A 22,751-nucleotide genomic window follows, 5' to 3' on the forward strand; every position below is an offset into this window, starting at 1 on the left:
ACATGTTTGCACTCTCCCTGTCTTCAAAAAACATGATGTAAATATTTATTACAGATTCCTGATTGTAGGACTTTTTTCTGATTGCGAGACGTTAAATCATATCTTTACATCTTCTCATATTTAGGGAAGGGAATTAGTATAATTTCTTGACATATTTATCTCTTTCAGATGGAACTAGTTAGAAGTGCACTTATAAATCGTAGACATTTTCCATTAACTTAACTTATTACAATAATCATGTATGATATTACTCATATAAATCAAAAAAGAAACTAACGTTGACAGTTTCCATTTCTAAGAATATTATTTCTTTATTAATTAGTTTCATATAGTCATTGACTCTTTAATGAAGGTCCATGCATATTTTCAGAATGATTGGTAATGCACAAATCATGTTAATAACAAATAATCAGCACAAAATATCTTCCTGGGTTGGCCTACAGATGTGGAGTAGCACAGGGTCTGATCACATCCCAGCCATCTCAGTCTTCGAGCCCTGTTGTTATTAGAGAAGCTTTACACTGTTTTGCAAGCATGACATACTGAAATGGTGTATACCTACCCTCTGCAATGTGTACATGCACATATGCAAAGAGATTGGCCTATAGGCATACAATGCCATAAAAAGTGGAATCCATGCATTTTGCATTATTGTAGGGAATCATAACCAAACTGATCAGAAATGTTCCTATGCAACAATTTTCTCTCCCCAGGAGATGCCAGTTCAGTGACATCAAAATATTTCACGGACTTCTTGCCCAGTTTCTGCTCACCCACCTACCTTCTTCCTAGTAACTTGGAAGGTTCTCAGAAGGCAAAATTCAGCTGGCAAACCAGAGCAACTTGAAAAGCTGCAAGCCCTCAAAAAGCTGAGTTCTGATCACAAGGTTTTTGTATGAGGTCCTCAGAAATTTATCATTTATAAAGTGAGGAGGCCAGTCTTCACAAGTTCCTTAGGATTCCATAACTTTGGGAGATAGATGCTTTTCTGCCAAGGCAAGGATGTTGGGAACTTCACAAATGTTTCACAAAACAAAATATTATTTTATTTTAAGGACTGATAAACTTATTGCTCTTACTTTGCTCTTACTGTTATTTTCTTTCATCTTTCAAATGGCATACAGAGTTGCAGGGACTGTCCTTTTTAGTTTATCATAAGCTCCATCCAAATAGTCTTTATACACTCATATTGGTGGATTTTGGATCTAACCAGTAACCTGTTAATATTGTAGTTCTGTATTGATCAACCATGACACATATGGAATATGTTACAACTAATAATTTATATACAAATAATATGCAGTGCATTGACGTGATACCATTATGGGATGTGCATGAAAAGCCCATGATCTAGCGGATATGAGACTAAAGCATTATTAGTTGACTCACACTTTCTGCCCTTCTCTTCAGTCAATATTCTAGGTGATCCTCAGCAGATCACTTCCTAGAGCCCTATTTGCCCCCCACTGTATTTTGTCTGTCTTTTGTATCAAGAGAAGTACTGTCTCCTGTTCCATGTGCGTGCCATGACTGACACAGGGGTTTCTGGGGCTCTGTTAGTAAAAGGTGTGAAAGAGAGTTTTCTTTGTTTCTTTTCAGAAATTTGCTGTAGTATTCATGAGTGAGAATACTTCAAGACCTCCCGCTGACTTTGCAGTAGTTAAACCTTTGAATAAGAACACCCGTAGCCTCTAGAATAGCACTGTGATATCTGTAACCAGTGCATAGTTGGAAAATAAATAGGTTACTTTATATTTCTTGAAAGGAGTCAGAAAGATAACTCTAGTGGTAGAAGTCTCCTGTATGAAATCTTTATGTCAGCTAAAGCCCAGTCAGCTCCAGCAGACACTACCCCACAAACATTTCCCAGGCCCGACCTCGGTGGAGCCAGGGTAATTATCTCCACATTGGCTCCCTTCGTGTGCTCTGCTGCCACTGCCAACAAGGGGAGCAGTTACTGCAAGATGTTATGGTGGTTTCTGCAGCACAGACACTTGTCTGCTAGAAACAAGCAGTACACTATTGACACGGAGGGAAATGCCAAATTGCCCCAAATTGCCGTTCACAGCCACACCCTGAGTAAGCACAGGTTTGTATTCAGAGCCTTTTAGATACAGCACTGCTTGCTGCATGAAATACATTCTTTATTTAGTTCCTCCATGCTCAATAATGGCTTATTATGGATCAAATATTTCCCTTGCTTCATAAGAATTAAACATTAAGAAATCATGGCTTCTGCTGCTGCTGCTACTAAAAAAAGGGATTTAATGTAACGTAAAAGTAGTATTTTTCACAAGCATATGTAATTGCTGGTTAGAGGCAGCTTCTGATTAGTATTCCATTCCTGCTTTAGCTTTTCACCCAAGTTTTTGGGAGTGTCATTAACCTACTATATAATTTGCTTTGTTCATTCAGCTCAATCATTCAGTTTACTGTCTTGTGGAATTTAGTCATTTTAGTATAACATTTTCCTGAGAAATGTAATTAAAAAAAAAGACAACTGACAAGGCACGTGAAAATTTAGAAATGTACCATGAGAAAATAAAAGAGAAGACGTATCCCTATTGTCAACTAATCAATTCTACAGAGTAATCCACTATTCTTACTACACTTCCAAATGAGGTAGGAAGAGATGAAATAAATGAAACAATGAAACAGTGAACAGCGGCAAAAATACATTCTTCCAAAGACATGAATATAGATGGAGAACAATGTAACTGAGTTGATTCATCTATAATGAGTTTAGTTCTGCCTTTCTGATTCCACTGGAAATTAATACTTAAATTTTGGAAGTACCATCATTAAATAATGCTTTCTTATCCTTTATTTTGCACCTGTATTTAAAGGAGAAGACTTTGTAGGAAAAGATTATGCACTCACACTTCTCTGTTTCCACTGAGAATTTGCAAAGCATGAGCATAATCACTCGCATATATTCAGAGTCATGGAACCACAAAATGGTTGAGGTTGGAAGAGTCCACCAGAGGTCATGTCCAACTCCCCTACAGAAGCAGTGTCACCTAGAGCTGCCCCAGAACCACATTTAGACATCTTTTGAACTTCTCCACGGACAGAGACTCCACAACCTCTCTGGGCAGCTTGTTTAAATGCTCAGCAACTCTCAGAGAAAAAAAGTATTTCCTGATGTTTAGACAGAACCTCTGGCCCCCATTGTCTCTTGTTCTGTCACCAGATTCCACTGAAAGGAGCCTGGCTCCATCTTCTTTACCCTTACCCTTTACATAGGAATCTCCCTTGAGCCTTCTCCAGGGTAAACAATTCCAGCCTTTCCTCCTAGAAGTGATGTTCCAATACCATAATCATCTCCATGGCCCTTTGCTGGACTATTTTTATTATGTCCCATATATATTTAAACTTATTATTTATTCATAAGTGTGTGTCATTTATTGCAAACCTTCCTTATAATATATTTTTCAAAACATGATTAATGATTCACAATTTGCCCAAGCACTGTTCTAAACATTCTCCTCACATCTATGTATTGGTCAGATGAGGAACAACTAAGCCCCTGACTGCAGACTGGTGCAGTTGGAGAAACCCAGACCCTCAAGAGAGGGAGACGAGGCACTGATGATCTCCAGCACTCTACTATAGGTTCACTCTCCTGTTAATGAAGCCAAGAATGGTGGGATGTGAGATAGGCTCAACTCACTACGCCAGGTGTCCCAAGTATAGTTCTGTGCTTTAATTGCAGGTTTAAGACTAGACTCAATAATTTTCATCACATCCATCCTGTTTTTATCAGGTATATTCTTTGGACTAGATTTAGAGCATGCAGGACATTAAAGGGGAAATTTCTTTCCAGCAGTTATATGCTGCTCATCTCCCTTTCATGTATTGTCCAACCAATCAATGCCATGCCATCAATCTGTGCAGACAAGACGGCCAATGTCTACCCTGGAAGTGCTTCCACATTTTCAGACATGTGGGATTTACAAAGACTGATATGAACAGCCGGATCTTGAGACCATATCACACTTGAGGAAACCTGTGGGACTACTCGCCCCATGGGACTAGTTGAATACAGTGCAAACTTAGCCTTCGAGCCCAAGTTACAGTCAAAGTACAGTCAATTATGTCCATCCAAAGTATACTAGTCCTGAGAGCCCTGACCCTTCATCCCCCTCATGAAGTATATTTAAAGTCAATGATTCTCATCTAATATACATCCACTAAGGGGCATGGAAATACTTTGGCCATCATCCCCCACAGCAACATCTGATATGACAAGAACTTCCGTTTCACACAGCTGTTCTGCTCTCCGCCTTCCCTCATCTCTTTGGTCTCTATTCAGGACTGAATTTGCCCCTTTTTTCCCCCTTTGTTAGGCACTGGAACGTGCATGAGCAGATTCTCTAATAACATTGTAACATTGTTAGACACAGAAGAATATAAAATTTGGCCTGATCATACAGCAGAGGGAATAAAACAGTCAGATTTGTCTTAAGGATTTCAAGGAACTGTTTACAAACCCACTGACAGCAAACATCTTTCCTTTAAAATCAGTAGGCTCTGGATTAGGCATTGTATATTTAAGATTACTCATGGCACTTTAGTGTGGCTTTTGTGGTTTTTAAATAGATTGAGAAACTCTTAAGAACCTGTTAGCTTTTTTGATTCTTAGCTAAATAATCTAACACACTAAGAGATAGCTTGATCCCTATTCATGCCAGATTAATCTGAATATTGGTGTCCTCTGAGTTGGACCAGGTGTTTCATGTCAAATGTGTCCTTATCAGCATGCACTGTCAAACTTACTTCCAATCTTCCTTTCAATTAGAGTGCAAGTCCACGGAGTGAAAGTCTACAAAATAGTAACAGATTTATCCACAAGGGCACATACCCGTCATGTTACAAGTCTTCCCATAATAAAGAAAGTTGCACCTAAGAATAGCCATTAATTTTTATAGGTGCCTGTAAGTAATTTCAGACTGCTGATATGGTGCTGCCTGCCAGTATTCCTGCTGCAGACACCAAGTCAGCACAAAGTCTAATAGAATCAGTAGTCAAATGCATCTGTAGGTATGTGTGAAACAGGGTAGGAGAGAAACATAGTGTTCGGCTTTTTGTTTTGTTGTTTGAGGTTTTTTTATACCAAACATATAAATTCTCTTTTCTGATTTTAAAGGATTTAGGGGTTGTTGCCTTTTTTTTTTTTTAGACCTTTGCTTTCTCATCTCTAGAATAACAATTTTTTGACAATTTTAATACCTCTGTTTTTAATGCATGGCATAGTTCATTCTGCATGATTCAACTCAGTTATGCAAGGAATTTCATTAGTGCGATGTTTGATTTGCTCTAAATGATCACAGAGAATGTTGAAAATATACATGTAACTACTTCTAAAATTGGGTACTATACTAAAATTTATAACAAATAAAATAAAACATTTCTTTTTAGCAATATGAACCTATTTGATTATATAATAATTTTAAAAAACCCAAAACTGTAAGAAGAGTTTCTGGTAATCAATATTGATGACAAACCATATGGGTTTTATGCCACCTTAAACAAAACATCAATTGTATCCTTTACTGAAAAACCAAAGAGGACAAAACATGCAATCCAGTTTATTTTACAGTTGGTAGCAAACACTGACTCAATGGCTCCATTCTCTTAACAGAGCAAACCGCACATCTAAAATTACCTTTACACTCACCAAGTATGTGAATGATAATCACAAAGAAAAGGTAGACTCTTTCAGAACATTAAGAGACATCTTTCAAAATCCATGCCTGAGAGAAAGCAGCAGAGAGAAGAAAACTGTGGACAATAGTAAACTACCACTAAATCAGGAAGAAAGAAGTCATAAATACCAAAGTGTCACAGGGGCTAAAAATCTAAATAATACCAATGTACAAAAGAGACATGGCCACTTGGTTTGTTAGTGTTTTTTGCACAATGTCTGGTCCTTTGGCTTGTCTGACAGCATCCTGTTATGTTCTCCTGACCTCATTTGTTCATAAATAAGGAGGTAGTAATTAGTTTAATACTTGGTACATGTTACTCACTACTGTTGCTCAGTTACTCACTCACAAGTTGCCCAGAGAGATTGTGGAACCGCCATCCCTGCAGATATTCAGAAGCTGTCTGACACAGACCTGGGCAACTGACTCTAGGTGACCCTACTTCAGCAGGGGGCTTGGACCAGATGACCTGCCAACCATTTTGTGACAGACGTTTGCTTGGTAAAACCAAAACTCTATAACATCACAAGTAACTGAAATGAAGCTTTCCCATTTGCTCCAAAAGGTACAGTTCCAGATTTCAGATGGTTTTACTAATTATTTGCTCTGTCAATGTCAGAATATATAAACAATCTCATAATGTGTCCTGTCATCTTCTTTAAGTTAATATAATGCTCAAGAAGATGCAGCTATGACAGTTCAAGGAAATCAAACCTTCTTTCCACATAAGGGTACATTGGAAACAGCCATGTGAGCTCATTAAGCAAGATGGATCACTTATTCTCAGAACTTGTTTGACTCAGTGTCTAAAAAGCAGAGCTTCTCTTGGGAGCATGGAGGAAATCATGGTATAAATCCTACTTCTGCCAAGGATGAGATTTGGGGGCTAAAAAATATGACATTCAGGAAATATTCTTTTTTTTCTGAGGAGACACATCTGAAACATGGCTTACTTGTCAAGTGTAGCTATGATAAGATTCTGGTCACACAGGAGCTCTTTTTCTGAAAAAACCCAACCAATTATATCAGAGTTGAAAAACTCTGCAGTGATATCACCTTGAACACTTCTCTTACAGCCTAGAAGTAAAAGTCACTGTGGTCTTTTACTGACACAGTGAAACATCTCTGTCTTGCAGGTCACAGTTTGAGTTTCTCAGTCTGAATGTAAACAAACACCAAAATGACTCCAGAATTTTCTTACCTTGCACTTCACAGTAAGATCTGAGCAATGTATTGCAGGACAGTGTTCTCCTTCTGTTCATTAATAAATATGTTCTTCTGCCATTAAAATCAATACAAGCTGTAATTAATTTCAGTTGTGTAGCACATTTCTTGGTGATGCTGTTTGCACATTTAATGATCTCTCTGCATATTTCTCTCCTTCCATCTTCATCTGATTATTCTGTCTGGCTTGGTAAAGACCTCAGTACAAACTGTATTTCTGGGAACCACAAGTTTTCTGTCTCCGTTTTTAAGAATTAAGGCACCAAACCACAAAGACAAACATCATAACAAATCATACAAGGCGCAAGCAAGGTAGGTGGCATCTGCCGTCTCCATGGGAGCTGTCCACTGAGAATCCATGTGCACCAGCCAGGGGTCATGTGAATGGTTTGTTAGATGCACCAGATAACACAGAACAGAGAAAAAATTAATAACACTTTGAAATGTTTTCTCTACCATTTCCACAAGTCTTCTTCAAAAGAGTTTTCTGACAAAGTACTGCTCAAAACAGTGATTGTTCTTATGCAGTCAGTACTATAAATTTCCTCTTTCCATTTCCAATACACTTCTGCTCTTATGTATGATAAATCTGCCTTTCAGTGAGCACACTCCTCTGAGGAAAGAGTGACCAAAATAGCCAAAGTTCTTTGGCATTCCTGAAGTGTGTAAAGTACTAAAGGAAAAGAAGAAACAAACAGATGCATCTAATCAGTAACTGTTCCAGAGGTGAAGCATAATCAGTGGCTGTGGAGTATGTGACATAGATATATATACATCAAGTATTAGACCACGTAAAGAGACTTTCTGGATATATCATGTCACGTTGAATGCATGTTCCATACTTGATTTTGTTCTGTCATCCTCCCTGAACAAAAATGGAAGGGGAGTCAAAGCAGGACTCTGTCATTACAATAGTCTTGTTAAAACCTCCTTGGGTTTTTTTTTGTTCCCACACCAATTTGCATGGGAATAGGGCTTATTTCTTTGTGGGAATGGGCCCTTTTCCCTCCAACTGCCGCTCTGGATCCACACAAGCTCTTCACTATACCAATCTGTCAAGACTTACCCAATGCCAAACTAGCCAGAAAGATGTAATGTACAAAACCTAGCCAGTTTTGCTGAAAGGCATATTAATTTTTCTGCTCCAAACCTGGTTGGTAGGATAAAAAATTATATATGTCTCACACAAGAAATTATATATACCTCAATTAGATGCCTGCAGAACAAGGATTATCAGCCTACAGAAAAGTCAGACTCTCTTCTCTAGGAGATGTCTACAGAGACTAAGAATGGGAAGAAAGAGGTTTTCTAAGGGCTGTTGAAGTCAGTTTTGCACATGAAAGATTAACATGCGGATCTGGGAGACATGCTATCCTAGTGGCATTACATTTCCTGTGTTAGGAAAATCTTTTCAGTTAGGTTTTTTAAGCATTTCTCAAGGTGATTTGAAACAAGAGAAAAGCCCAAGATGGTACAGAAAACACTCCCACCAATTCAGTAATATCAGCAGGGTGATCAGATAGAAACTTACGTTTTGTATTGTATTGTGCTGCATTGTATTATAGCATTTCATACTGCAGCAGATTGCACTGCATCACCTTCAGTTGTATTGTATCTATTTTTGCTTTTTAAGAACAATCAGCTCGAAAAGTTGTGGGAACCCTTTTAGAACATTCCATGGGCTTCTGTGCAATAAGAGATGTCACAGTAATGACCACCTCTCACATTAAACCCACTGACATTATTCCCATCTATTACCCCTCTTGTTTATAATTAATAGAAATTGAGAAATAAAACCTATGGATATTATTATTGTTTTTTACTTAAGGTCTGATTCTTCAAGTACTGAAATTAATGGCAAAACTTCCCCAATTACAGTCAGTGGAGGATTGACTAGCACTGCAGTAGCTAGATTCATTTCAGTAGTTAGTTCCACTTAGACAGAAGATTTGTAATTCCTGCAATCATCTTTTTGCAAAGACAAGGTGCTCATATGATCAAGGAAGAGTAAGTATCACCACAGGGTGAAAAGAATCCCATAACCCAAAAAATATCCTAGCAATCATTCTACAAAGCAATAATTATGCAAAGTTCAGGGAGTTAGTATTGTACAGTGTCTAATTCATTGCCAGAGTACAGAAAATTATATTTATGCTCAGGTTGTGTTTTAAATACAGCAGGATTTGTTTATAATCACGTCATAGACAGTCTCGCATTCAAGTCTGTTCATTAGTTCCAGCCATGCATATGGGTAGCCAGCTTGGAAAAAATAATTGTCATCTACAGATTATTTCAGACTTGTGTTTAAGTAAAGACTGTTTATACCAAATATACAGGGTCTGAATGCAAACTACAACCTGTGCTTAAGGCACTAGGCCCACTGGCAGTTTCACCATGAACATGTACAAGCTGATTATTGTGTGAATTTGGAGACAGTGGAATGAGGTATGTTGCCGTGCTGCTCCTGGATGGAACTTCTGACAGAAGTTCTCATAGATCATCGCCTATTACAAATGTCAACAAATTCTCCTCTGATTTATCTAAGGTTCAATTTTTTTTTTCATTGTTATCTCCAACTTGCTAACTAAGGCTAACTAATCTAACTTAGCTGTCTGTACAAGGAAAGTAAATACACAGAAACCATTCTCTGGCACTGAAAGCAGCTGGCAGATCCTGGCCAAGAGGTCAAGAAGCTCTCCCAGCCCCCATGAGAAGATGGCTGCATGAAAACTGCCTGCTGCCAACAGTCTGACTGGCCCATGAACATTTCTGTCCTGTGCCCAGGAATTGCTTAGGGAAATACTATTTAGCTCAAGCCAAAAACCATGATGGGGACTGTACTAGAAATTTATTGATGTAGAAAATATGAGTTCTAGAGCCTGGGAAAATTACCTGAGACTCTTTCATTTACTAGTGTGGCTGTAGCCCCAGAGCTAGGGGCTTCCTCTAGCCTTTTGCCTCCACAGAAGAGCCAGGTGAGATCCTTGATATTCTGCGCTTTAAGAAAACATTGACCTGTATGGCACTCCAATTAAATTTAAACATCTGCTGCAGCATCTATTGTTAAGAAATTAAGGAATGAAATTTCTTTTCTGTCTTTACTGAACTGCCAAAACATAGTTGCTTATGGAGTTAGTTTAAAGTGACTGGTACTTTTCTCAGTGCTTCTGGATGACTTTTCAGAGGCACCTACTACCCTCCATTATGTCTCCAGGGAGAAGGAGGGTGGCATTCCTGCTCAGCATGTCACCAGAACCACGTATTACTTCTGAAACAGCAACACCACAGCTGCAAGGTACTTTGCCTAAGGATGGCAAATGCTGATCAGAGTCAGCAATATTACATAAACTGATTTGGAAGACTTGTAGCCCAACATATCACTCCACAGCGCTTATCAAAATGTGCTAGCCTGCCAGTGCTGCAAATTCTGCCCTTCCAAAAGGTACAGCAGAGATCCTTCCCAGGACTGCTTTGGGATTAGTCTGTTCAGTCTTCTGAGAGTTCCTCACAGTACACATCCTTCCTGCAACCTGTTACTAGAAGGAAGAGTTTAGTTTTCAATTACTTACAATGGTGTAAAAATGAGTCACACACAGAGCCAAAATAAATGTCACTCACAGTCCTTGCTCAGAGTTACATTCCCTGCAAAACGCCTCATGCTGTCAAATGATAAACCCATGTTAAATGCATTGCACCTGATAATGCAAGCTTTCAAACAGTTTTCTAACTAATTTTGACTGTAAATGACTACAGAAAATAAACTTTGAAATAATTACATTTTTTTGCAGCCCAGACTAGTGCCTAATTATATTCCAAGGAAGTAGTAAACTCTTCTATCACTGATGAATGGTTGGCAACATCGTTTATTTTAATGGATATATATTACTTTGAACTAAGTCTTTGCCATCTGTTCTGCTCCATAATTAGGAATGTAAAAAGAACATATTTCACAATGACATCACTAAAATGTATAATGTATGTGTCTTTAATGCATATGTATGCTCTCTGTACAATATCATATGCATCTGTGGTGTTTTCACCGTGTTTCAGAAATAAATCACGATGGACAGAATCTACTTCGTCATTATATAGTAATTTTCTCGACTGTCAACTTTGTTCACAAAATTCAGGACATTACAGTAGAAAGATTCTACTGTAAAAGTACTTTAAGCAAGGTAAAAGTACCTGTGTAAAAAATGGGACTACATCCAATAGAATCATTTTAATTTCAGTGTGTTTAAAAAATAAGCTTATGAAGATGTAACTACATTTCTGTAACCATATGTTTCCTGCTGTTTAATGGACAGGTCTGAGATTTTACTCTAATCTCTAGGGATTTATATTAATAGAGAAACTCAAATAATAACTTATGTAGCATTAGTACACCTTAATGCAAATAAGAAATCCTGGGGCAAAAAACATGTTTGATTCACTTATATTCCTTATATAAGTAGTATTTTCATACTACTCTGCCCAGAAGAAAAAGAAGAAAAGAAGAGAGAAAGAGAGAGAGAGAGAGAGAAAGAAAGAATGACAAAGAAACAAAGAAACAAACAAAGAATAATTATCAATTTTTAAATTTTATTTGCCTTTATGTATTATGACTCGTTTCTCTTTTCGCTTACGTGGTTATTGGTGGAGTTACTCTTCATCCTCAGCAGAGGATAATCAAACATGGATTCCACATTCAGCAAAAGTGCCATCAACTTAACAGTATCAGGGAAGTCCTTATGCTCAGCTGGAATTTGGAAACTAACAGTTAATTTGTTACAAGTTTTCAGTAACAACACATTTAAAAAAGACAGTATTAATTAGACTGAAGTCCTACAGAGATATATATAGTTTTCTGCAAAAGCTATGGAAATAATCTTTGAACCATATGCCATCTTCCTAGAGCCATCATGTCCTGAGCCTTACGAAGCCAAGTTAAAAGCCCTTCTTTGTCCCACAAACCCTGAGTGTAATGGCATCATATGTAAAGCATCTTCACAGTCCTCTGATACTCACACTTCCATAAGTACTTCCATAGAAGGATACCATGATTTCAATATCAAGTAGAATATTTCAGGTATCAAGTTTTTACCTAGCTCAGGACAGCATATGGGAAGTATATACATCACACAAGAACCATGATACTGTGGTCATTCCATGAATCTTTCACACTAAGGATAAACAGTGGAATGAGTCATGCTTTCCACTTCTGCACACTGTGTGTTATCTGAATATTGAAAAGTACCTTGTTTAGACTGTACTGGAGATTTTGGATAATTCTGAGAGGAATTCTGTCTTACTGTCTCAGCTTGCATGCCATTAGTGGAAAGGTTTGTACTGCAAGAGATTCATCATGATAATAAGCCAGGCTCTGGGAATCACAAGGCTTGAGATTGTTATCACAAGGCTTGAGATTGTTATCACAGGCTGAATATGACAGTTTCCATATCTTCCTGGTGCCTCTGGATCCCTGTGTGGGTAACCAACAGCCCTGTGATTATGTACGGTAAAGTATTGTTCTAAGGTAGTCAAATTGACTGAAATATGAAGCAATAAATATCCAAAGAGAAAACCCCTCAATTTCTGCTACAGAATGGGAAAAATGAGGGAAAACCAAAAAATCTACCCACAATCCATGTTTCATGCTCAGGAAACAATTCGAAAGCTGTAAAATACTGCTGCTGCTCTGAGCAGACTTCAGCAATTATTGTCAGTATATCCAAGAGTACTATCAACAAGCTTGGGGACACATGGATAGTTTGTCTATTTAAAATGGATTTAGGATGCAGAAGAATTTTCACAAGTGGTAGATTATTACCCTGGAGGTCTCAAATATCTGGTAGGTCATTGTTTAATGTTTCTTAAATAGTGCACCTGCAATGCATATTACCTCTCCAGGTGTTGTGCTCTGACATTTTATAAACAGGCCGACTGACTCAGTACTACTCCTTCATGTTTTCCCCCCCAGTGATATAAAAGCAAGTATCTCTTACAACCTGTTACATGGCAAGGATGAAAGAGTGGTGTTCGAAAACAAACGGGACAAAGGGTGAGGCCAGGCAGCATCATGCACAGAATAACTGTCTGGAGGTCAAGAGATCCAGATTCCCTATTTAGTCTCTGTCATTGGATTCAAACTGTTGATCTCAAGGAATCCACTCGCTCCTTATCTTTTGTCTCTATTTCTTGCTTTCAGATTAGGGAGTGAATTATGTCTCATTTGGCAAAGGTGACAGCTGAAAACTGGAAAGGCCCTTTCTTCACACCATGTATTGACTCATTCTGCTATTAGAAGTGAAGACCCATAAGGTGGCCCCATGGGGTTCCAAGACAACTGCATTTTTAAGGTCACTTGGTGTGTGATTTTCTATATACCTTAGTCTCCTAGGATTAATCTCCTCCTTTTTTCCACTGTTAAAACCAAAACATTAAATTCCTATGTTTAGCAGCATTAAGACTTGGGATGATTTTGACAAGTATTTGCCAATAACTTTAAAATAATAGCTATGAGTTTCCCAAAAGTTCAAAACTGCTGTTTGCACCTTTCAGAAGGTCTCAGTGATGAACAAACAGTATCTCTGGCAGAGGAAGCAGCTCATCTTGCTGACAACATTTATGTATCAGGGATGGATTTGGGCAAGAGGGTCTCTCAGCTTGTAACTGATGCTCAGCTGTCTCTGAAATCACCCATTCTCAACTTACATTCTTCTAGAATTTTTGAGGTTTCCAATCTGTTGAGCAATTAGCATTGGCCACAGGAGGAGTAATCTAACTCTTCTCAGACTTAGATAAGAGCAACTTTTGTTCCAGTTACTTTTCTTGACACTGCCAAAGATGTCGATCAGAGGCTGTATTATTTTCATCACTTTATTTAATGGTGTTCTAGCTACAGGAGTTGTACACAAGGTAGACTCTACAGACTACAGAACCTGGTAGACCCTGTGTTATATTGCCATAGACTCTACTGTAAATGTGCTATTCTGACACAGCAATAATATTAACTGAGAGTTGCAATGTGTGCTGTTCACAAAGTGTTTAATACCTATTACAGCTCACCTCTTTAGACTGAGACTGAAAAAATTATCTGCTCTCATTTGCAACCATATTACATTTTTCAAGACTGTTCTGCTTCTTTCTGTGACATTTCCTACAGAGCGCTATCAATGGACACAATTTTTAAACAGAAAAAAATATGCAGTTATTTATCAATTCATAGAAATATTGTTGCTAAGAGATTATTGTAAATCACATGCACTTCATGCACATCCCAGAGGGGGACTCTGACAAGGTTCCAGGGCTGTAGCTGAAATACAGAACTCTAATTAAGAAAATGTTCAAGCTCTGAATATTCCAGAGGTGATTTTGTTTTCTTTAAGCCGCCATCTTACAAGAAAAATGTTGATTAAAATGGGAAACATTTAACTTCAGAAAGTTTCTTTAAGAAGAAAATCCTACTTCACTTGTTCAGAATTCTGCTCAGAGTTCTCAGCTCCAGATCACTCACTGAACTTGTTCATAATTCTGAGCTCCAGATCATTCTTTCTGCTGTCAGTCAATATTTAATCTTGGAGACTGATTACAGAATACAGTAGTGAAAACTCTGATGTGAAGTGGCTAGACTTGTCAATACAGCCCTTTAAAACTTCCTTCCCATTTCTCTTTTAAAATTTGTCTAACAACACTCTTAATTTTTCTAACAACAAAAGTCATATTAAAACTCTGGTGGAGAACACAGTCATATAGCTTGATACACTGTCAAGCCTTATTCTTTGGTATGTGTTTATTTTACATAGATAAAAGACTAATAAAATAATTAAAGAGTAGACATAAAATATTTTTTATTAAGGTCTTTAACAGAAAAAATCATGTTAAATCTTGTTTTAATTATTTTAGTATTGCTCTCTAAACTGACTATCCTATCACCTTCTGGGAGATTACTGACTTTGGAAAAGACTTAGAAGAAGAAATAAATAAAAGTCACTGAATAAATCCAGAAAACAAACAAACAAACAAAAAAGTCAAGCTTCTTATATTAAGTGTCTACAACCATAGGTTTTACCAAAATGGTGGGATGGTGTCTTGGAGCAGGCAAACACTCTTTTCTATTCATTTTTTTTGAACAGGACAGTCTTTGGCGGAGAGGTGAGATAGATATCTGGGGAAAACAATTTAAACCATTACAACAGGATTCAACAACACCTGGTTGATCCAAGAAAGGTACAAACATGAGGAGAAGAAGGTGTGCACAGCTGAGATACTGTTCTGAGCAGAAGAACAACCACTGTAGACATGGTTATCTCATTTAAAGAGAAATCTTCAGTATGCTCAGGAATAGTAAAGTAACACTTCACTAACCTTTAATCATCACATATGGATTACAACAGCATGCAGCACAGGGAAAAGAAACCAAAACTGAACTGACTTTGCTATACAGTCAAGTGAGCTTAGACATTGCTAGTCCAGTCTCTGGCAAACGGACTCCAGTAATCCCTTTCAGTGTGGCTATTGCAGTGCCTTCTTTCCAAGTACATGCACAATGCTGTGCTACAGACACACACATACCTGCAAAATATTTCAAATATACAGGATTTTTGTCAAGACCTCTGGTCGCTATTTTGACTTATCTGAAGGCATGTGTATATTTTAGAAAAAGTCACTTATTAACAACAGGGTGATTTAAGGACAGGCTATAGTTTGAAAGTGCCCTTGCACCTGCAGATTGAAGTCTGACTCTTAATCTTAATTGATAATATTTTGATAGGTTAAGAGCATATACCAGAGTGTGTGTGCATGTACTCATGTGATTTTTAGAACATGAACACAAATCTTCCTGCATAGCTAGAAGTTAAACTGTCTAGTACTAGTCCAAATTCTGTCATTGTTTTAAACTACAGACTAGTTTCCAGTTAGACTACATTCACTATTTGTGCAAAACAATGCCATAGTAATGACATAACCTGAATGTTAAAAAATCAGTTTTAAAACCCAAGACATAAACAGGAATATTATCTGACTTAGAGGGTATAATAGTGGGAGTATTCCAGTTTTATGTGCACTCATCTGTGTAACAAATATTACTTCTACAGTTGAACAACTGCCAAAAATAGGTAAGAAATTCTCCTACTCCAGATAAGGCTTTAATATGATTTTTTTATTTTCTCCATCAAACTGTAGAACATTTTCTCACTCACAGAATTCCAAAGAGATTGTGATCATTTTTCAATATTTTCAGGTGGTTTTTTCAACAAAAAGGAAAATATCCTAAGCTATATATTGATACTTAGCAATAGCTTTGACTAGAAGCAGAGAATGCAAGAGTGCTCTGTGTTCTACAGCCTTCAAAATCTATTATCAAAAGACAGTATTTGGACCACCAAGGGCAGTTTTTTGTTATATAATATTATATAAACTTTTTCTTAAAGTCACCAAGCTCAACTTAACAGTAGGGGTTTTTTGGCCACCCAGAAGCCTGTCCCAGAGCAACATTTCTTTTCTGAAAACGTCTTTCAGATTCAAAGTCTAAATTGATTTATGACTTTTACCTTGGGCCATGACCATCCTTTTCCCTTTTCCATGCACCAGTAATTAGCTCTTTGATACAAGAAACGTTCCAGCCTCCCTTAGATCTTCTTTGGCTAGCCTACATTTGACATGCTCTTGGGGTTTTTCTTACAGTACCTCTTTATTTCTTCACTTACCCAATAGGCTTTGTTTGAGCCTTGAAGTCATTCCTTGAAGGAATGACTGCAGCATGAAGTCATTCTATGATAGACACTGAGAGAAGCAGAAATGCTATATAAATATTTTCAACCAGAGCTCACATTTCCAGGAAAACAAAGTCAATCCATTGCAATCATCTGAAAAGAAAAAAAAAAAAAACACCAAAAACAAACAACCCACAACAACAACAAAAAAATACCCAAAACAATACAAACAAGTTCTCATTTTCTGGTACCCCTAAAAGTAGTTCAGCAGTTTCCATGAGGCAACTCAATTTCTGCTCTTGATTGGGAAGAATCAGCAAAAATGAGAGGCCAGTACTTCCATTAGATTTCATGTTCTTTCACTTTCTTTTCAAAAAAACCCCACTCTTTAAAATTTCCTATTTCAAGATGACATTACAATGCCTTCTGAGGTTTAGCAAGCTTTTAACACTTATCTAATACAAAAGTATTGCTAATCTAAAGGAACATTTTCTTTCAAAAGCATTGATGAAGAATATACAATCTCCCTTTCCAGTCCATTTCACCAGGGTGGGACTGCTTTTGCCTTATTCTAGCTGTATAAAGGTTGAAGTGCTGGTCTAAGGTAGTTGGGTAACCAGACTGCTCCTACAGTCAGTGCAGAGATACACATCTTAACAGGGCAGTTCAGTAGGTGTATAAAATATGTGCCCTAGGCTTTCCCTAGACTTAATGCAAAAAAGACAGACACATTCAAAGATCTACCACGGATGAGGTGAATCTCATTTTCTTTCTTCCACCACCTTCCACAACACACAGGAAACTGGACCGGATCACGATCAGAACAGTGTACATTAGCAGTTGATCCAAAATAGCAACCAGAGAAGCATGAGTGTAACTCCAGCACAATTCAGATCATCATTTGGCCCCCGGTGTTGAGTAACTCCCATACTTTCAAAATGAAACAGTTTCCAAACCACCGAAACTGCAAGCCAAAACTTGCTAGGTTGGCTTGTCATCAGAAGAGTTGTTGTGGGAAAGTGCTTAGTGAATATAAATCTGCCAATCTATCCTTTTACTCTTAGTAAATCACTTCTCTGTCGGTGGCCCTAATATTAATTCTGGTACAGTAATGTAAATGAAGAGGATATTCCTGAATGAAGAATTGAATTCAACTAAAGGCCTTCAATTTTTCTCCAGTTATAGTGACAGATGCCTGTTTCCATTATAAATCTGTAATTCTTGCAAAAGTAATTTTCTTCATAGAGAAATCCTTCTATGGCAGGGTAGTAAACAGTGCAGAAATGCTGCACACACAGCATAGTTTGCATATTTCGTTCATTATAATTGCCCCAAGGTCTTTTGGACAATTCTTCTCCTATATCTCAGCACTATTCAGACTGTTCTCCGTTGCTTCAACATCTGAGTTCTCCAACACTCCACATCTATTTGTTGTATACCCTAGAGTCAGCTTAAAATGCACAAAGCTTTCATCAAAGTTGGCTTTTATTTCTGTTTCAAGTTCTATTTTATATAAAGTATTACCTCCTTTTTTAAAAATTATATATATATTTGTGCCTTGAGGGATTTTTTTGTAAGCATTGGTGCTAATGAATAATCTCTGTAATTAGAAAATATGTCTTAATTTTTGGCAAATTACTAAATTCCCCACTCTTCTTTCTCCATTAAAAGATGAACTGTTTAGAAATGAAACATTATTTACCAACACAATTAAACTTTGTATAGTGATCTCAATTAGTATATTTTACAAACAGAAAATAGCTTTGGCTCTTCTTTGATTGGCCAGCTAGAATTCATTAAGATAACTGGCATACACTAATGGTAAAATTTACAACACAGCAATAACCTACCAAATCTACCATAATACTATGCCAAAAATAGGGGGAAAAAATCTATTCAATTTATAAGATAAAGATACTCAAACCACTATTCATTAGACAAACTTTCCAAATTACCAACTATTTCAGGTAATCTTGCAGGCCCATCCCAATGTTAAATCTGAGAAAATTTTGCTTCCGACAATTCACCAGATGCAAAGTGGTAGCAGTTTACACAATAAATCAACCTGCTTCAAACATGCAGCACACAGGCATGGTATAGCAGAGATTTAAATGAGAAGGTAGTATTATAAAACTATCTCTTTATGAGTCAGTTTGAGGACTTTCATTCTTCCAGATGACAATAATGGAAAAATATGGTTTTCTATTCTAAAATTCCCTTACATTTTGTGGAGTTGAAGGACCTCACTTGATGCAAGAACATAATGAAACCAGGAGGGTTCTGATTCTGATTTAAAGATCATTTGAGTGACTAAAAAGGGGAGGAAAGACAAAGGCAAACATAATTTCAAAGCATCTACTATAGAATTATAAAATATCAGGTAATTCAGATTAAATGAAGACTAAAGGAAAGAAACTTAACTGGTTAAAACTGGAGCTAGATAGACCTAGAAAAAGAGTAAGCTGTAGTTTCTACTGATACAGGCCCAAAATGCCCCTTTTACATATTGTGTTCTGAGAGGAAAATATCATTAAAATGAGAAAAAGAAGATGATAAGGACAGAAACTTCCTACACCCAGTAGTTTGCTGAGAAGGTGCTGAGGTGGAAAGTCTTTTCAAGCATCAATACATACAGAAAGGGACACCTTGTTTACAGAAAAAAAAAATTCAACAAAACCCCCATTCTGAAAAATACCAAAGGAAGAAGGACAAGGTAGAAGAGGGGACAGTTCACAAACCCTGTGAAACCAAAAGTACAGTTCACAAGGTTCACAAAACCTCAAAATAACACAAGGTTTGCCCATCCCTTACCATTAGTCATCTACAAGAATCGTTCCTCCCCGACCTCTGATGAATCCGCTCCCTTGCAGTTGTTCCTTCTGCTTTTGGTTATGGTACTCTGTGTTAGGGTGCTACACACACTGACTTTGAGGAATCCTTGTTCTGAGAGTGAACCTACATCTAGCAAAAAGAACAGAAAAAAGGCTTTATTGAGTAGACATAGAAAAGTTTATAACTGAGGAGACAGGCAACGTTCTCTGTGTGTTACATTGGAACACAGCAAAATCCTGCAATAAATTAATTTTTAGCAGCCACCATTGAAACATGGAACTTCGTCCTCCAAAAACATAAGAAATCTATTTCAGTAGCAGGAAACATACTGACAGCTTTCCCAAGGAAACTGACAATTTACCTTCATTTTCATCTACCCCAGTCTGTCCCTTCCCTGCTTTTTGGGACTTGAGGAAATCGAGAAATGCTATAATAAGAGGTCCAAGCACAACAAATTTGTATGGGCTCATGACCCACTTTCATATGCAGAAGTAGTTAACAGGGTTGATTTTCCTTTTCAACCATAATTTTCATGAACTTACCTCTGTCTGCAGCTACTACACTAAAGACAGTAGAGTTGCATCACCCTGCAGGGACTACAGGGATAGAAGGAAGGAGATTGCTTCCTGGAGCTCTACATTTGCATTGGAGATGTGAGGTGTGACTTGTGTCACCCTTAATATAAAGCACTATTTCCTTCCAGCATGAGCAACCACTTCTGGTAGCTCCTCTGTGGGGGAGATGAAGGTGTGCTTACACTTACTGTCAGCATATTTTAAATACTTTCAGGAGATCAAACCCATACATTCTTAAATACAGCAGATGCAATCCTGGACACACACACAGGCCAACAACACAGTTCAGAATGGAGTGAAAGGGACAATTTATTTCCAATTAAAAAAGGAATAGAATAGAATTTTCTTTCAACATCACTTTTCCTTCCAAAGAGACAGATTTTTTCAGTCAAGATACAATGCTTACAATTTACCCTCCAAAGCCTTGCTCCCAAAGGTTTAGAAAGCAGCTTGATGCCAGAATTCAATAGCATGAACATAGAAACTCTCTTAAGCTGCCTTGTATCCTTGCTGGGTAATAATGGGTGAGGGTGGAGTCACATACCATTTGAACAACAAAGCAAACTGTAAGGTATGGTAAATAAATGCCTGAAAGAAAACACCCTGGCCCCACCTTTGTCTGATTCAAATGAAAAAATACCAGTTTCACCCAAACCACAAAGGCATACATACACACAAACACTGCAATTCTAAGTTCCATGATTCGATGACTGAAGCATTTTGAACAGGTGAATTAATGCATCATTGAAAACACTGCCCTGTAAATGAGAACTCACAATATTCATAAAATGCATTTCTTTAATGCTTTTATTTTTAAAATTCTAAAAGTTTCAAAAATAAGTTTCAGAATTTACCATCTCTATTTGTTCTTAAAATCCTATGTAAACATTTTGTAGTGCTTTTACTGTAGCTTGCTACAGTGCTGGCTGCTTCCCTTTGATACAGTGTCTTCCTCAGTTCGTGCCTTACCCTACTAATAGATTCTTTTTTTCTTTGATCTTTCTCTATCAATGAAGAGCATCTACCCTACCTCTTCCTTGTATTCCCTGCTTTCATTGTCTTTCCTTCCTTTCTTGCATGTTTATGTATCCTCTGTAAGTGGAAAGGCCAAATACTTTTCTTCACACTTTCACAGTTCTCTTCAACTTCCCCCTCTTCTTGACTGCACATGGCCAGAAAACCGAAAAGCATCTCCCTACTGAATGACAAGCTGCAAAGTCAGAGAGTAGCTGCTATCTTCCTGGAGCCATATAGAAATAAACTATAAGAACAGCCATAACAGGTAAAACCAAAGATCTCTTTAGCCTAGTATTCAATTCCCAACAGTGATGATTAGCAGGTGCCATGGGGAGAGCACACAAACAGGGCAAGCATAGAATATATAAGTTCTGTACATTCTCACAGCCTCCAGTAACCTGTGATTCAGAGATATGATCATGTCTTCTATCTCCAAAGAGGCCAAAGAAGCCTAGGGAGACGAAGAATGAAATATGACTCAGAGAACATGCTGTTAAGTGAAGCACAACTAACTTAAAAGCAGGAAAGAAAATGTATCTAGAAATTAATCAAAATATTAAAAGTTGCTCTAAATAAGTTTACTTCAGGTACAGGATGCAGTCTAGCCACAGAAGCTATAGCAGTCTGGACTCTCTAGTGTAGTTGTGAAGAGCTACACGCTGCCACTTCCAGATATAAGCCTAAAAGAAGTCCCTGACCCACTTTGGTCACAATAAGTAAGTTGCCTTAAAGGATTTAAAATAGCAGGTCTTGCTAACACTTTTGCCTGAAGTATGTTAGGGAATACTCACAGATCTACTGTCTAGTTGCATTCGGAAGAGAATGTAGGTTCTTCAACCGGCGTTGGCAGGCATGACTGGTGCTATCAATCCACAGCATTACAGAGCCAGGAAGGAGAACAGATATATACCCCGTGGCAGGCAACAGTGCAATGGTTCCCAGTTTTCCGTCATCACACTGCCACTGGAGATTGCTACACCTACAGTTTTGCAAAATGGCATGCTGTAGCAATGGACAGTCAGTGCCCTGCTGGTAAAGAGAAAATTCATTTGCTTTATGAAATGTGAGTGTCATTAGCAGAACAGCATCAAGGCTTTTCCATGACAGCACTCCTTTACCAATTCTGCTCTAAACTGGACAAAGTTCTTCCTAGCTTTCTTCAAGCAACATCAGCCTTCACATTGTTAAATAAAGTATTTGAAATAACTTATCTGACTTTGTCAGAAGGAACTAGAAAGAGTAAATGGAAATTTCCAGCTGCAGTCCAGGATAAGATAAAGTATAACAGAAGGTAACAGTATGCACCTAGAAAACCATAGTAGGTTATCTTCCTTCAGTTGCAATAGCTATTTGTAGAGTATACCTGCAAACACAATGTCACAGACAAACCAGTACAACTCAGATTTTTACTTAAGGCATTGTCAGTTAGTACAAGTTTTGATCACTGATGCAGGTATTGAAAAAAAAAAGAGAGAGCATAATTAAATGACACTTAGAGAAAGAGATTTCCCTCCCTGCCCAAGCTCATATTAAGTCAAACATTTCTGCTCCCATGCTGCTAGTCATAACTAGCACAATAATCACTATGGTTTACTAGACATAGTGTCCCAGTTCCTCCAGTGAGGTGACAGGGAAAAGAGGAGATTGGATTTTTAAGTTCAATGGTTCTTTCTGCGATTTTCTGTTTATTGATTCTATCT

At 37.6% G+C, this 22,751-nt stretch overlaps 1 long non-coding RNA gene across 8 annotated transcripts; it reads right to left on the reverse strand.

The window, feature by feature from the left end:
- Positions 1-309: 309 nt before the first annotated feature.
- Positions 310-22,436, reverse strand: LOC125325377. 8 transcript variants are annotated; one of them, XR_007203303.1, is made up of 5 exons: positions 21,843-22,436; positions 19,439-19,588; positions 11,558-16,780; positions 6,910-7,605; positions 310-988 (listed from the first exon to the last, which is right to left on the reverse strand). It is a non-coding gene; the product is annotated as an uncharacterized LOC125325377 (long non-coding RNA). The 8 variants fall into 8 exon arrangements; XR_007203302.1 differs by lacking the exon at positions 310-988 and having other exon boundaries at positions 5,513-7,605; positions 21,843-22,435; XR_007203305.1 differs by lacking the exons at positions 310-988; positions 6,910-7,605 and having other exon boundaries at positions 11,473-11,670; positions 12,169-16,780; positions 21,843-22,435.
- Between the last annotated feature and the right edge of the window lie 315 nt (positions 22,437-22,751).

The sequence above is a fragment of the Corvus hawaiiensis genome, chromosome 4 (assembly GCF_020740725.1).
Source record: "Corvus hawaiiensis isolate bCorHaw1 chromosome 4, bCorHaw1.pri.cur, whole genome shotgun sequence".
Lineage (NCBI taxonomy): Eukaryota > Metazoa > Chordata > Aves > Passeriformes > Corvidae > Corvus > Corvus hawaiiensis.